The sequence below is a fragment of the Stigmatopora nigra genome, chromosome 14 (genome assembly GCF_051989575.1).
Source record: "Stigmatopora nigra isolate UIUO_SnigA chromosome 14, RoL_Snig_1.1, whole genome shotgun sequence".
Taxonomy (NCBI): Eukaryota; Metazoa; Chordata; class Actinopteri; order Syngnathiformes; family Syngnathidae; genus Stigmatopora; species Stigmatopora nigra.
Window position 1 is genome coordinate 9,238,013 of NC_135521.1, and position 17,117 is coordinate 9,255,129.

Consider the following 17,117-nt stretch of genomic DNA (forward strand, 5'->3'; position numbering starts at 1 on the left):
AACCCTAGGTACACTATGTTAGATTTTTTTTAATTTGTGACAATCTCTGCTCAGAAGTAATTATTCTAGTAGAGATAACTCTATGACATGTGCCATTAATGTTATCATTCAGTTGAGATCATAGTATGCCTGATGGAATCCACTAACAATAACCAGCCAGCCAGATGTTAATACATGTTTATTTCTGACAAGAAAAGTCTGTTGGGCCACATGCCATTGCTTAACATAGGCAGCTAATATCATAAAAAAAATCTCTATATTTGTTATAAACGTCTAATTCCCTAATATGTCTATACATGCATTTGTGTTGTTGCTATTGGCGATTACATTTGCAAATTGTCCATCCCTGGCCAACCTATTTATCACATATACACAGACGCGCAGACCAAAGGATTAGACAGTAACAAAGTATTCCATCTTGGTAAACTGATGATAAAAAAGGTTCATAAGAAAGTCAATGGATGGTGGTGGATGCTTCAAGTTTGTACTTCATTCATATGCTAGTCAGTAATCTGAACTTGCTGTTAAAATAAGTTGCTACATCACAGTATTAAAAACTTGGTAGTGTAGAGAGCAGAGAAGCACTGAGAATCGCAACAAAAAGTGAATGTGAAAGTGGGTTTCTAGTGACAAAATCAGCTCATACATCATATTGTAGCATGAAGCTGTGGAGTGTGTATGTGTGTGTGAGTGTGTGTGAGAGGTGTGTGTGTGTGGGGGGGGGGTGTTTAGAAGAGAGCAAGTGAGTGAAGGAGAGAGGAGGAGGAGAGGAGGACTATTAACGGTAAACTGCAGGGAGGCCCTGCAAGGATGGATGGATTTGTGTTACAGTGGTGCTTAGCAGCACTGATAGCAAACCTGTTCTATTTGCTTGCAAACTGTATTTCACTGCAGCCGTATCCTGTGAGTTCAAGGAAACGTGGAAGAAAAAGTGCTCTCTTCCAAAGCCAAATCATATTCTTTCATATGGTTTAGATTCATCAAATCATATAGCTTTTGAGCATTTTTTCAGGGTTTTTCTCATCACTCCAACATTCAGATAAATCAATAGGAGAAGTAAGGTTGAGTTCAATTGAATGAACATTAACTCTTAAATTACATGTGGAATTTGGGTTTTAATTATCATTTTTAAAGAAAAATACTCATTTAAGGATACTTTTCCTTTTTTAAATCTGCACTCACCAAATGCAAATCAACTGTTATTCATTCAGATGACACATGTACCTTTTTTAAAATATGCAAATATACAACAACTGTTATGTTTGCAGATATCAGCTCGCCATGCACAAAATATTTTATTAATGGTTGGAACAGATATTTTCTCTGGCTTCCTTGAAATGAAATATAAACTGAATATCTTTGTTTGATCCAAATAAAAAAAAGATATTGCTTCAAACCAATGACAGAGAAATACATAACAATAATCACAATAGCATGCTTATTTTCTGACATGTAAGGGAGACGAACAAAAGGTCAAAAGGAGTATCGGAACTGTTTTGAGTTTTATCTCAATGCAGTTTAATAATTGAATGCAAAAGCCGATCAAAAGGAAAAAGTTGGCAGAAAGCAGATCAGGATTATGTGTTGTTATGAAAAAAATACTCTACTTATAAATTCTGCTCATTTGGTGGCTAGTACACACCCACCGAATTCTAAAAAAATGCCTGAATCACATTGCATTAATGCATTAATAATCAGATAGGTTTATGAATAAATATTTTGAGTGTATTTTGAGAGAAATGTCTAGGAATTTGGGGAAATCAATTCTGTTTATGGTTTATAAAAGTGATTATAGACTTACTGTATGAGCAGCTTCAAGAGATTATACTACAGGCTCACTGTTTAGGGCATCTAAGGTCAAATTGCAGAACGTGCGTGTAAATCGCCAACTGTTATGCTTTGTAATCATGCAGTCCAGTTTTGGTTCACAGGATGACAAAGACTAACAGTTGCACGAGACACTGCAAAATTGGAGTTCTTGTTCTGTAGAAGTGAGCAAACAACTCCATGATTTAAATTTAGCATCATGTTGCTGAGAGCTAATATAACTGCCATTATACATTCCCAATTTCCATTCAGAACAAAGTCATTTCCTATATTGACATTAAGGAGAACAGCAATCCAATCTGATAACAGCTTGTTTACATATCAAATATTGGTGAGTGAAATGGTCTTTTTTTTCTGACAAGCCTACTAGATTAGGCTGAAAAGGGCCATCTTTGCCACCCAAATTATTTCCCAAACTTGATGGAAAGACGTGCAAGAAATGTTTGGCATGGGACCCTTCTGAAGGACTACTCAGGAATGGTTAAATGAATCGAGAACATTTCTATGTTCCAAGCAAACCTACTATGGTGCACTACACTACTTCTGTGTTCAAGATTAATCTTTTAGCTTCACGGATTTGGGAACTACAAGACGATGGGCCAAATTCAACTTAACTGCTGCACTCAACATTTAAGATCACTGAAGGTGCTGCTGCATGATTCACACAAAGTGCTTTTTGGAACATCCAGCAATTCTAAAAACACACATTATGATTGCCAAAGACATACACTATTCACACTTTTTAACTATGCAGTTGCATACTTTTCAACCTTGGGCCATGGTTTCTCTTATGAAACAATTCCTAATTATAATACTTAAACATAACCCTTACGTAAAATTGGGTGTGGGTATGCGTGTGTGTGTCTGTGTGTGTGTGAGTGTTTTACATTTTCATAATTTTTCAAAATGAAATGTTCATTACTATTGTAAAAAAAAAAATTGCATTTCTTAGGTATTTACAAAATGTTATGTTCTCTTTTTACTACTAAAATACAAACAAAAAATAATACTGTGGCACTTGTTGAGTCTGAAGAGTGCGGCTGAGAGAGGGATGTTGTTCTGAAACATAAAGTGGCAGAAAGCAACTTCTGCTTTTGTCACTTTGCTGCCAGACGACGATGCTGAGTGAAGAGCAGAAAAGTGTTGATCTGTGGGTTTGTAGGATATACACTTCTTGACACATTGTCTATATTTACTGCTCTTTTAAGGTGGCTTTTTAGATCATAAAATCCTCTTTCTGCTGCACGTGCTTTCAGCAACGAACACCATAATAATAAATACACGCATGTGCAAAGTATAATCTCACGGAACAAGATTTTATTTTATTGCCCATAATACTTTCGCACCGAAAATACTAGTAGCACTCTGTCAAACGTAAGCATGTTTTTATATCTATTGTAAGGAATTGGGTGGCCCGGTGGAGCGAGTGGTTAGTGTGTCAGCCTCACAGCTTTGGGGTCCTGGGTTCAAATCCAGAGTGGTCCACCTGTGTGGAGTTTGCATGTTCTAACTAGGCCTTTGTGGGTTTCCTCTGGGTACTCCGGTCTCCTCCCACATTCCAAAAAAGCATGCATGGTAGACTGATTGGACACACTTTTGCGTTTCCCCATATGGGAAATTAACCCTCAATCTCAGAACTACGAGGCAGGTAATCACACATCCACCGTCCCAAATTCCCTCCATTTTATTCACCAAATAGTTACTTCATATTTCTTGTGACTACTTGTGATTCTACTTGGAAGAGAAATGGATGCTTCTTTTCTATTTTCAGATTCATGCTCATTTGAGTTTTGAGGGCAATGCTCCAGAATAAAGCTTTGTTGCCTGATCGGCATTTAAGATATCTAAAGTGTGACAACAATTAGGGAAAAGGAAGAAGGAATCTCCCCATGCATCAAGCTGATCTCTCAAAAATAACACGACCAATCAACGTCCTTGAGAAAATCAAAGTAAAGCTTTGATTTGGAAGCCTGTAAACAATGACAACCTCTGGAGAACACAGCATGCATGCACATTGGCACTTTTATTAGACCTGAATCATTTCTAAAAGGCTCCATGCCTGTTGTTTGATTTCACTCAGATGAAAAGCAGTTGCCTCCCATATGGTTGCTTATTGGAAAGAAAAAAAAAAGCTTATTGTGGTTCATGCAATATTATTAGCTTTTACTTCACACAATTGAGGAAGTAAAGTAAAAATCATTGGATTATTGACAAATAAATGTCATGCAGGCATTGTTCATTTTGATAAAATCTCTTAGGTATCACAAAAAAAACAATATTTAGTCATCTCAAAGCAGAAAACTTTACTCACACAAAACAGACTTGGTATTGTCTATTAATCTAAGACCTTTTTTACAAGGATAAATCAGATTGGCTGCTCTATTTTTTATTAGGCAGAGCATATTATACTCTTACCAAAAGGCATTAGTCTAAAAAAAAAAGTACGGAAGATAACTCTTTTATATGCAATATATTCGGCCACTGTACGCTTTGTAAATGCATTATTGTAGTTATCTGAAGAAATGAAGTCAGTTGTACAGGAAGAATATTTTTAATATAGCAAATCAAAAAATTGCTTAAAAGGCTCTGTTCTTTGTCAGACTGGCAGCAATTGGCTTTTTCAAACAAAAATCCGATTTTGGAAGTTGTAAAGATGGATTAATTAAAATGATAGTTAATGTTCAGCATAAGATGGATTGGAAAATTGCCTCTCTGGGGAAAGAGAGGAAACACTGTTTATGAACTAGAACATTCATCAAGTCAGAGCACAAAGAAACCCAAGTTAATGGTTTCACTAAGGGGGCTAAGCTCTCCTAACAGAGGAGATAATCCAAAACGAGGGTCTGAACGTTCAAAATTGAAGGCGGCGGGCCAAGTGGTTTCATGCTCTCTCGAAGACTGGGCATGCCAATACACTGACTGCCATGAAACTCTCCACAGGGCAAATCACTCCTCAGAGTAGAGTTCACACAGCTGCCTTCCCTACTGGATGTTAGTCGCTGAGTCATATGACAATTTCAGCCTGCTGTGCTGAAAAATGTGGGGGCATGAATACTTGATTTATTATGATGTGATGCTGTCTAGAATAATCCAGATCATTTGCCAGTATTGACTAAATAAAATTAACTCCACACAGGAATCTCGGAGACTACTGCTGATTGAACCCTCGATCTCGGAACTGTGAGGGAAAATGTGTTAACCATCCATCACCTCACCTTTCTGATTAAATAACCCATATGAAATGTGGACACGTGCAGCTTCCATTCAGGTATGTTGTGTATATTTGTTTTTTCTTAAATATTTTGAAATTTTGCCACCGTGGCTTTATAATCAGGTGCTTTAGATCCAATTTACGACTTTAGTGTTTCCTTGCCATTAAAATTATGGCAATATTAATGTATTTAAGAGCAAACATTTTTAAAATAAGATAAAGATAGATCTTTGTGTGATTTAGTCATCTCTACTTTTTAAAATGAGACAGTTCCAATAAGAAAATCAGCAGCACAACTGAACGATAAATTGGTGAAAAATACCTAGAATTATGACATGTTAGGCCTGCTTAATGGTTGCAATAAAAAAGACAGATGCATGATGTAATTTGCACAACAATACATTTCTCACAAAGTGTAGGAAGTCATTGTCATTGTAAAATATATATGACTTCAATGAGCTACAGGGCAGACAGCATAATTGCACACTATTAGCTTTTGTGTGGGCACAGTGGCAAGGGAGAAGACAGAAAAGAGAGAAACTAATGATGAGATACTCAAAAAAACTTTAAATTTGAACAATCAGTCAGCTTTACACCAGGAAAAAAATCACAAACAATTCAAGCATGTTTAAAATGTAGAACCAGAAAGTAAGTAGATAGAAAATTATTTTTTTAAACCTTCCAAACCAACCAAATATTAGAGTTGCCATATTTCGGTCATAGCCTGGGCTTCGAGTGACTACTACATCAATCAAGGAATGAATTGGAATTCATGCGACTGATCATAACATGAAATAAAAATGTGTATGGATTTGTGTACTATTGTTTAGTGAGGACTTGTGTCAGATAAGGAAAATGAGAGGGGTTGAACTCAGATGAACTGACCCAAGCACAGCTTTTATCTTCTCTGCACTATTATAGCTCTAGGTAGTAAACACGCAGATTCCCAAATAAATCAAAAGGACAGAATAGAGAAAGAATAACAGAGATTCATGAAAAATGACTCCCATTCAAGGCCCAAAGCAAATGTATCATGCTTGAAAAATTTATGGTGACATGCTTAAAAAAATACCTGAGACCAAAATGGTTGTAAAATAGCCAACAAAAAACATTTGTGTCCTTGCAGTATTTTTTTTCCAACTAAATATATGCCATATTAATAAGTTTAATACACATTTGAAAGTTAAGATGTGCAATACTAAAAAAAAGATGGGATGTATGAAATCAGATTTATTTTTCACATTTTAATAGTTTTTTTTACATGTAGTTGCTTAGAAAAACAAGAAATGAACATATAAATACAAAGCAAGCAGTGCCACGAGCACCAAGGAAATAATCCTGTTAATATCATTGCGTATCTTGAGCTCACCTGAGCCAATGTTTAGATTTTTGCCTGATATCTTACAGAGCAAACCTATTTTTAAAACATCTTGATTTTATTCCTAAGTATTGTTTTAATCTCCACAGCCATTTCCTTCTAACCTAGCATATTCGAACAATTGCAGTAGGTTTTTGTACTGCCAATGTATGCTTGTTCCAATGTAACAGTAGGGCAGATATAGTATTCATTAAAAATCTATAACATGGTTTTAAAAATCTCCCATTAAAACATAGGTTTGTAAGATCTGTACAAAATGACCACGTATAACTATTTTATGGTGGATTATTTTGGCCCTCAGAAGATTGAACTCCAGCTGTGCCAATACATTAAATTATCAAAAGCCAATGTGGGTTGAGCGTAGCAATGCTGATTTCATCCATTTGATGAGGAGAGAGATACATTCAGCGGGAATTCAGAACTGGCAGTGTGTGGGTGTGCGTGACACCAGCATAACCATGTCGGTTTCTGGGGGTCAAAGCCCGCATGTCGCTTTGCCTGATGCAGGCAAGCTTTTCATTGAATGAGACATAATAAGGCTGAGATCACCATAAGCGGCACATAGTTCAAGTGTCTCTATCTGTTCCTTGCCATTTTCTTCTAATGCATTCTATTCTAATCATTTTCATTACATTTGCATTCAAAAAATGTATTTACTTGTGACGTGTGCATTACAGTATTAAATATATTACAAAAAACATTTACAAATAACTAGCTATTAAACTGCACTACTAATATGAGACATTTTAAAACTGTACTATGGTGCGCCAAAGTCACCAGCACTTGTATAACGATGGTTTGTGATAAAATAAATGTTTTAAAGGATTGTTTTCAACCATGTGAATAGTTTAGACCTAAATAATCACTTAAGCCTACACTTAGTGATGTTCTACTGCATTTAATAGTGAACATATGCTCCTCAGTATGCAATCTGACACCATGACAACCTGCAGTCACAATTCTAGACTAAAGGTGTATTCACACAAGCAAAGTCCTTAGTCGTGAGATTAGAATATTTAAATGTGTTGATTAATTTGCCCAGCCTTGATAAAAACATTAATTAATTTGAGTCAAGAGAGGAACTTTGATACTGAACTTTGTTTAGAATATACCACCTCTAACTCTACAGATTCCTTAGAGTATTTAGCAGTTAGTCAGTGTGTACATGTCGGAGTCTGAGAGAGTGCCGAAGATCAAAGTTAGCTCAAACAACACGCTTCTTTATTTATAAGACGCTTAGCAACCGCTGCAAGCTCATAGTTTAAAGTACAGTCGTTTCCTTCATTTCACTGCTTAGTCAGGTTCAGAGGCAACGGCATGAACAGATGAAGCGAAATTGTTTAAACGGAACATCTTTAAAGTGAAGTAAATTAAATAAATTTAGTTGTGTTGCCGCTGATGATAAATCTTTTAATAAAGTCGTTGGTAGGAGCATGTTATGAAAAAATAACTGCCTTTTTGCACTGGAGATTGATCATGTTTTAAAAAGAAAGTAAGCATAAGGTGGATTTTGGGCATTTAGGACGCAGTCAACTGAAACTCAATGACAAATTGCGACATCACAAGGGAAATAAATATGATGTGATTTGATGAGACAAAGATTATGATGAAGTGAAAGACTCAGTGAACCAGGAGTCATTCCGTGGCTGTGGGCATCTGTCCTTATGGACAGTGAGAGGAACATGATGAAAAAAATATGCTCAGTGAATACATTTTTACTGAGAGGCAGTAGTTTGTATTTAAGTGGGCATAAATGGGCCAAAACTTTACTTGGAAACTTAGACCAAGTCCTTTTGCTGCACTGTATATGACCCCTTGCATGTCCAAAAGAACAGAATTAGTTGTGTAATCACTGAAATGCCAATTAATCTATGCAGGGAATTGGAAACGCCACTGTTTGGCCAGTTTGCATGTCCTGCTAGTATAGTAAAAGACTTCAACTTATAAGGGAAGGATTCACTTCCAACCTGAGAGTCACATGATTTTACACTCCTCATTTGGTTGTATCACGTTGGAACGATGCCGGAAAGTATCTGCCATTTTGCAAATATCAAACTGTTTGCAAAAGAAAAACACGTAAATGCCACAAGATGGAATTCACCAGAAATGAAGTAGTAGAATTTTAAAGGAAGTAGACTATGTATGCAAACTTGCAATGGTAGATACACATTGGTAGATCTCGCTTTGTGTCCATTTCTGCTCAGAAATAGTCAACCAGTCAAGATTGTTTTGTCTTCTAGTAGAGATTGTTGTTGTTCTGATATTAGCCAGTCAGACGTATATGCTGCATTGCAACGGAAATGAGCGTAAGCGTGCACTTCAGTTTTAAGTAGGCATTTATATCTAATTGGATAATGTTATTGTCTAACTTCACAACTACCGATGATCTCTATTTGCTGATATTGTAGCGAGTAACGTCACAAAGCGAGATCTACCAGTGTATATGCTGTTGCAAAACTGTTTCAGTTGCAAATCGACCTTTGTTGTAAATCAATACTACTATTGTGGGCATAGTGCCATTTTTTTGCGTGGGCAATATGCATTGTTTTTTTTTTTTGTTTTGTTTTTTTCAGTTGCATTTGGAATTTGCAAATTGCCTGAAACATCTCGGCTATATAAGTTAATAAGGTCACTGCTTGATCATCTATTCTAACTGTCACCTTTATTTCCATTCCACTTGGCTGTTATGTAAACAAATCGTAGCAGTGATGAAAACGGCCCTCCAGCTGGCTTTGTGGCCAACCCTGACATTTTCATTGGTATCCAACGTAGTGGTTGTTGCTTGGCAAAGTTTGAAATACTGGATTACAGTCTGATAATGTTTCCCTTTTAGAATGAAACGCTTGACCTTTCACAGGATTCTGCTCTGTTTCTTCTGCCTACGGATGTTTATTTAGGTTGGAGAACCTGGTGGGCCTTTATGTTTTCCTCAGAGCAAGAGAGAGAGCATCTATCGTGAGTCCATTTAAACATGAGCTCAGGGCCTTAGCAGGATTAAGGAGGATCTTTTTGGGATGATTTGTTTTATTTCTTTGGTGATTTGTAACAACATCACGGTATTCTGCAAGACAGAAAATAACTTGCATTAGTTTAACGGTGATGTTTAAATTATATTCACAAAAGCACAATCAGTTCTCGCAGGGAATTCTTATAATCCAATAGAGAAAAAAAATGAGATTGGAGGATGTAGTTTACAAACTCATTTCCTTATTCATTCGCTGGCAGAAGGGAATAAAAGAAGTCAAAAAGTCCCCATATGGAACTGAAAGAATATGAAGGAAATTGTCACAAAAATGCCTGATGGATTTCATTGTATCAAAACACATTAGTTTCAGAAAGTCATTGTGGATTTTCATTGCTTCAAGCATATGCACCCACAGTATTACTGCCCATTTTCATCAATCATTTATTTTAGGGCAGCACGATTGCACTGGCCTCAATACCAAGTATGCCAAACACAACAAAGAGCCATCATGGATGGTTATAATGATCCCTATAAAAGTAATATAAGCCACAAAGTGACAACTACATGTTAGTTGACATTGCCCTATGGGACAATGAACACCAAATTACAAAAAAAGAGGAAAAAAATCATTAGGAAACAATAAGGATACACATACATCACAACACAAATACTATGTTGTCATCTTAGATATACATCTGAAATCATGCATTACTTTCTTGTTTTTTTACTAGAAAAAAGAATATTCTCAGCCATATTCTTTTTACCTGTTGTGACAGTGCAGAAAAAAAAATATTCGGTCCTATTTTTCCTCTTTGAAATAGGCTTCAGATACTTTTTTTTCAAAGAAATCAAAACATAGGGAGCAGAAAGGCGGATGATCCCTTCACTTTGGCAAAGGGACTCATTTAAAACAGGATGCCAACTCAGTCGTAACTTTATTCCTGTCATTTGTGACTTCATTAGGCTTCACATTGCTTACCACAAGATGCTTCATGTGTCCTCCTACACAACAGGAACATTTTATCATATAACCCTAGCAGCATCTCTCCCCCCACCCCCCCCCTCCTCCCTCTCTCTATAGCAACAGAAATCTCCTCCAACTTGCTATGAAAGTGAATACAATAATTTGTATGTGGGAGTTTTCCCCTGAGATTGCAGGAAGAAGTCATTGACTGTGAATAGTAATCTGACACCCGATGCAATAGTAGTGAGAAGAGCATATTTGATAAGCATGACTACATTATGAAGCCATTTGAAGTGATGGATTCAACTATGCAACACTCAATGCCAGTAAAATGAAATAACTGAACTATAGGAGACGAATAATTGGTGAATAGTTGTTCACACAGAGGAAAAGGAAAATTCATTGATAGGTCGTGTAAACAGTTTCGTCGTGCATTCCCTTATATAGTTTTTGTTTAAATTAAACAATTGCTTTTTCTTTCATCCCACACGTCTCTGCTAACCTTCTCCAATTCTTCTAATAATTCACAACACTTGTAATCCTTGCATCACAACCCTCGCAAGACTTGCTACAAAAACTGAACACACGCTTAGCCCCATGTTGATATTGCTATAGAGAAATGAGACAGGGTTTAATGTAAAATTCTATTTCATCTCTCATCTTTCTTACACTTTGTACGTTCATATCTAAAGTGGGTGGAGAAAAATGAGATGGTGTTTTGGTGTTCTGACAATTTTCCAGTACTGACAAAGATAGATTGAAATTTCCTGGTTGGAACATGTACGTGTACATGTTTTACATGTACCTAATAACTCTTGAGATCTCCTTGCTTGTGAAAGCTTTTATTTTTTATCATTCTCAAATTCATAGCTGAGGGAGCTGATATACATTTGAAATTGTTCTTGACATGACCTCCAGCGAGCTGTCTTTTTATGACAGGCATGCTACAACAAAGATGACAAAAAGTACGCAAACCATTCTGACGAGCAAAAACAGAGTGGAATTAATATTTTCCATAAAACTCATACCACCATTTTAAAGAAAAGGCAATTCATTGTATAATAGGTTCCGTCATATACAAAAAAATGCCTTCACACTGAAACATTTAATTAGATGTTATCAGTCATGGCTTGAATGGATTTGTCTGCTTTGAAATATCCTCTTTTTACATAGCCTACATGCCATTCAGTGGCGCAAAGCCAAAAGTCAGAAATCCAGCTATTTATTTACGTGCAGCGGAGGTGGGGGATCATTCATTGGAATATTAGATGTGGCGGAGAAATCTGTGTGATAGCTTGTTAGTACAACTTGTCAGAAATGCTTCCACATTTAAAGCTAGATTGAAATGTGAATCAGCAAATTTCATTTTAAAACTAATTGTATGCTCATTTAGATTATGGTGACTTCTGTCCTCTATATATTTATTGTCAATCCAGTTTTGCTCTTGAAATTTCCATGAAAAAAAAACTAAATAATAATCACACTCTACTTGAAGGGAAATCAATCAATTAAATGGAATATACTCCCTGGAAGCATACTGAGTTTCCTGTTTATGTAGATATCATGAGTCCTAATGGACCTGCCTCAATTTTTCAGAGGAATCTTTTGATTTCATAAAAAAAGGCAGAATTATGAGTAAGTGACAAACGGCGAGCTCTTATTGGTGATCGAAAAAATATGCAGCTCTTTCTGTGTCTACCTCATACCACCTCGGTGAATCAATAAAGGATTCAGCCAGCCCATAACTGCCTCATTTATTTTCATCCTCACTGTTACAAAAATGTTTCTCCTTGTCCTTGAACAATATGGCATCCTCCTCCTGTCCTATTGCCAATCTTGTCCAATACTGGCCTGCTGCATGTGCAATAAAATACACGGCTATGTGCATCCTGTGATATCTATGTTGGATGAAATCTTTAAAAAAATATATATATTTAAGCCAATGTTTATTTTATTTCTGAGTAAATCATATATTTTGATAGCAGATCTGTGGATGAAGACAACGATTACGTAACTAGCTGGCATATGTCTACTGTGGAGAGGGTATATTTGTAGTAAACTAACTATAAGTGTATTGAATTAAGAGCTTAGCCAACTTCAAATAGAGTTTACAAGATAATTCAGTTTTTAAAGGAAGTTCATCCTTGTTTCCGGGCATGTTTGTTTTACTGTCATTTGGCAAGAAGTGACTTTCAGCAAAAGTAATTTTCTAAACACATTCAAACAATATTTTTTGAGCTTGTGTTTGAAGCCCTAACCAGAAACAAATGAAGGATTGTGATGCAATAGAAAGAAACTGTGATTTTATCAGAAACATTGCAAACAATTAGGAAGTGTTTCAAACAGCACTGCAAAGTACTAATATGAAGTCAAAAGTTTTGTTTGTGCCCTTTTTTTCATGAAGAGTGCTAAAAAAAATACATTTTCTATGGGGTTCAAGGGTTGTAGGGGGTGCTGGGGCCTATCATAGCCGATAGGCACCACCATCCTGAGACAACCCATTCAAATAAGATTACACCAAATTTAAAAATTCCAAGGATGCTTGCGAAGGAGATTTTCAGGCCAGTGTAATGTGAGTCATCGACATCAATGCTGAAGGGCCTGGTGAAATGTGTTGCAGCTTTCTAGGTCTATCGAATAAAGACAACATGTTTCTTTGGAAACTTGCCTTTGGCAAAAGATCAGACCTCTAAAGTTAAAACAGTTGGTATATTTCAATCTGATGGCCTGTAAGGAAAATTAAAATGACAACTAAATTGTTTTTTTTTTTTTATAAACCCATGGTACTTTCTTAAGAAGCTTTCCCTATCAGACCAATATATATATTTTTGAATTTTTAATAATCCCACCACCAACAGAACACAATTTAAATATATTTTCGTCATTATTTCCTGGATAATGCCATCAATGACCTCATAAAACTTCGAATGCAGAATGTTCAGCAGAAGAACATAAAATTATATGAGTTGAAAGGGATTTAATTGGTATTTTATGTTTGCCTTTGATGGACCTTTGGGGGGTTTTAGCTATGAACACCATGCCTTACATCAGAATGCATTAGTTTGCAAAAATGTGTGTGTTCCATTGCTTTGATTAGAGAGATGTTTGTTTATGTCTCAACAGGATAAACTGTATTTGAATATTTAATGTTTTACCATTTTACAGAAAACGTAGGTAAAGGGTAAAGGTTGTTTTATCACTGATGTTATGCTTACAATATTGCTAAAAACCTTTGCCACTAGGGATGAATGAGGCTACTGGTCTGCAAGACAAACAAATGTTCAGTTATTGCTTTGTTGCACAATCAATACTTTTCGGTGATTCAGACAGTCACCTGCATGAAAGGTTATCAAGACATCCCTTTTTAATCGCCTTACATGGCATATTCCCTAAAAAAATGTCTGCTATCTCTCTGTTGTTAAGGACAACTGTTAAAAATGAGAAAAATACATCAAATATTGAAGGGACATGTACATCTAGTATAGTTGAGTGTCACCATTTAAAAGTGTTCTTTCTTGATTAATTCAAAAAAATATAAATGTTTAAAGATTTTTTATAGCTTTTGGAGTATTTAGAAATTCTTTTTAGCCATTATTTTGTTTTTCAAAGCACACAATATTGCTATTTAAAGGTTTGCCTTAATATTTTCCTTAACAGGAAAATGGTCGAGAACAGCAGGGAAAGTTGGTAATGAACTCCAATGGCACTTCATCCTGTTTTATAATCTTTTTGATTTACGGCAGGTGTCTTCTGTTACATGCCTTACATGGTCTTATGTTATGGAATTGGGTAAAAAACCGCCAAAGATTTCTTGCGTTTCATATAAGAAAAGACTATAACTCCCAAAAACTTAATACAAGTGTTGGCCAAATTTGTATTCAACTGATAATACAGTGTTAAAGTCGGGATGGAAGTAAATTTAAAAAGCATCTGTGGGCCATGAATATAAAATGATCAAATAAAATGTATTTAAGTGCAAACTCAGCATGCCATTTTGTACCAGGACATATTCTTACACTATTGTAATGTTCATCATTTGGAGCACAGTGAAACTGTAAACTCAGGTTTAATAGTAAACTTTAATAATTCAATATTGTAAGCCATTGGTATTTAAAAAATAAAAAAATGAACACCCTCCTTGCAGGAAATGTTGTAGTGTAAATCATAACAATCACCAAATAATTTTATTTTAAAAAAAACATGAATAATCAAGTCATGGCATTTAATTCAAATCCTTTCTCATCCTGGAATCTGTAATATATTTGTTAATGTACTGCACAAATATACATAATATGGCATACTCTAAACAGAACATGAGAATTGGAAGCTGGTTAGTAACTGTGATGCATAATTTTAAGCTGGAAGAGCCAACATCACGATTCCACTGAACGGGTGAGTTAAAGATCATAGCAGCATCTTGCTTCTGAGCCTTCTGTGTTTATTCAAATGAAGCCCTGAATGCATCAAGGAAAGATATAATTACTTTATGCTCTTTAAATATTAAGTACTCTCTCACTCTTTTCTAAATGCACAACTTCTTACTAAGTAGGGAATTTCGTTTGATATAATGAATTAAACATTTCTCACTCATATTACCATCTTTTCATGCCACCTCATTTAGTGGAAAGATATATTTTTTTAAATGCATGGTTACACTAATTATTTTGGGGCTTTTGCTATTGATTTGAAGAGGAGAGAGTGACTCAACCATTAGGTTAGGATATTGTTTTCCACAAGTCAGCAGCCACAATGATTTAACTCCGTTTTTTTCCATTCACTCCAATGCATCTCAGGAAGCCGCACCCACATCATTATTAACTATCCCCACCTGTGCAGCATGGTGGTTCAAACCAGCAATAATACTAGATGTGCTTCTCATGCTCACACAGCTAAATAAACTAATTAAACAATAAATCTGATTAAAAAGGAAATGGAATATTAATTGCATTTATGATGGACACAAAGCTGCACAGAAGAAATAAAAGAAATAGGTAAGGATTGGTCCTAGGATCTGTTTGTTCTAAAAGAAAATGCTGTTTTCTGGCCTTTTTGCACTAAGAAAGTCCATATTGTGCATTGTTTGGTTGAGATCAAAATATATTAGACCTTTTTTTTGTTTGCTGATGTTCATTTTAACATTGCATTTCTTGCTAGAGCGACATTATATGAAATATAAAACCATGCATGTACAAAAATAGTTTAATTGTTGGACAAAATGGCCGAGGCTGGGTGCCATGATGAATTAAGGAAGTAAAAACTTGCTGAGTTGTGATGATAACCACTCAACATTTTCCATAATGCATGTGGCTACAGAAGCAAATATGTATGATTGAGGTGATTTAGTCAAAAAATTATTGGGATTGTTTAGATTAGGTGTCTGACCTACTAGAATGTTCCTTGATAACAAACAGATGTATCAATAATATACCATATGCCAAGCTAAAATGTGGACATCTGTCATTTCTGGGGACACATGCGTGCTCTGTCATTGCATTCTACTGTTTAATCAATGTTTACATTTTGCATCACTTCTTCAATCATTCCAATAGCATGCATGTCATTTTGATGTTTGGCTGTTTGGTTAACTGCTTTAAATGTATTGATATTGTCATTCATGTTAAAAAGGTGTCTGCAGTTCTTGCATTTAGGATTTTTTTTTGGGTTTGGGTTAATGAGCATTAGAGAAAAATAATGTTGGCAACACATATATGTCCAGAATGTTATATCTCGTGCAAGAGGAAGACCAAATGCCTTTGCCATCATTTTGTAGGAGACAAAGATATAGAGAGACCAGACTTTCATGAATAAATGCACATTTTTAAGCAGACACTCTCATAATTAGGGCAAACTACACGGATTTGGCTTTGTAGCTGGTGCACAGTAAATTGTTTCAGATCATAATATACGAATTGCTCTTGTTCTCTTCATATCTCTTTTTCTTTTATCTTTCATTTCCTGCCCATGAGCAGAATATTTGGTAGTTGCCTTCAGCTATAGGTTTCACTTGAAATTACAGAAATATCTAAATGTCCAGCTCAAAGTAGTAAAACATATATTTAAGCTTTCTTATCATTTTGGATTGTGCAGGTTTTCAAAAGATGTGAATAACTGCTGTTTTTTTTTTCTTTCTAATGACTGTCCTTGTTAAATTTATGATTTTTTTTTTTGCCATGACAATTATTAGTGAACATTTTCTGATAGTGGAATTTGATAATCCATCACCATAAATTGAGATGCATTCTCAGTAGTACTCAAATGTCTATACAATATCCAATGAGATACACTTCAATTGAAAACAAGCTGAAATTGTAGAACATTTAATGTTGACTTGCATTATGCCTTTTGTCCCCAGAAGACATCCATCCAATATTGATATCATATGGCCTCATCCTGGGTGACTTTGGACTTTCTGACGAGGTACGTACTAGATACGTCACATATAGACAAACAGCTGGTCACTCTGATCTTGTCTCCAAAACCTGTCCCTCTTATTATCTTAATTTTAAATGTTATACAACTCGTCACTCCTAAGCAGAACTTCAGCATCTCTATCTCTGGTACTTCTAGCTCCGCCTCCTGTGTTTTCCACAGAGCTACCGTCTTTAACCACCTTCACCCATGTCTTCATTATTTATTTATTTTATATTCTTATTAAGTATTACTGAAACCTTTGCACTTGCATGAAAGGTGCAGAGGTTTTCCATCTCACTTTCACAACTTAAGCTAATTTGAAGATCCACTTTCATTATTTATACCTATATAATGTCACCTT

At 35.6% G+C, this 17,117-nt stretch overlaps 1 long non-coding RNA gene across 2 annotated transcripts in view; it reads left to right on the forward strand.

Moving 5' to 3' along the window:
- The window catches only part of LOC144207813 (uncharacterized), a 56,967-nt gene extending 40,205 nt beyond the window's left edge, over positions 1-16,762 (forward strand). For both annotated transcript variants that reach the window (XR_013328797.1, XR_013328798.1), the window contains 2 exons: positions 4,964-5,095; positions 16,698-16,762. This is a non-coding gene — a long non-coding RNA (uncharacterized LOC144207813). The remainder of the gene's footprint in view (positions 1-4,963; positions 5,096-16,697) is intronic.
- Positions 16,763-17,117: the final 355 nt, after the last annotated feature.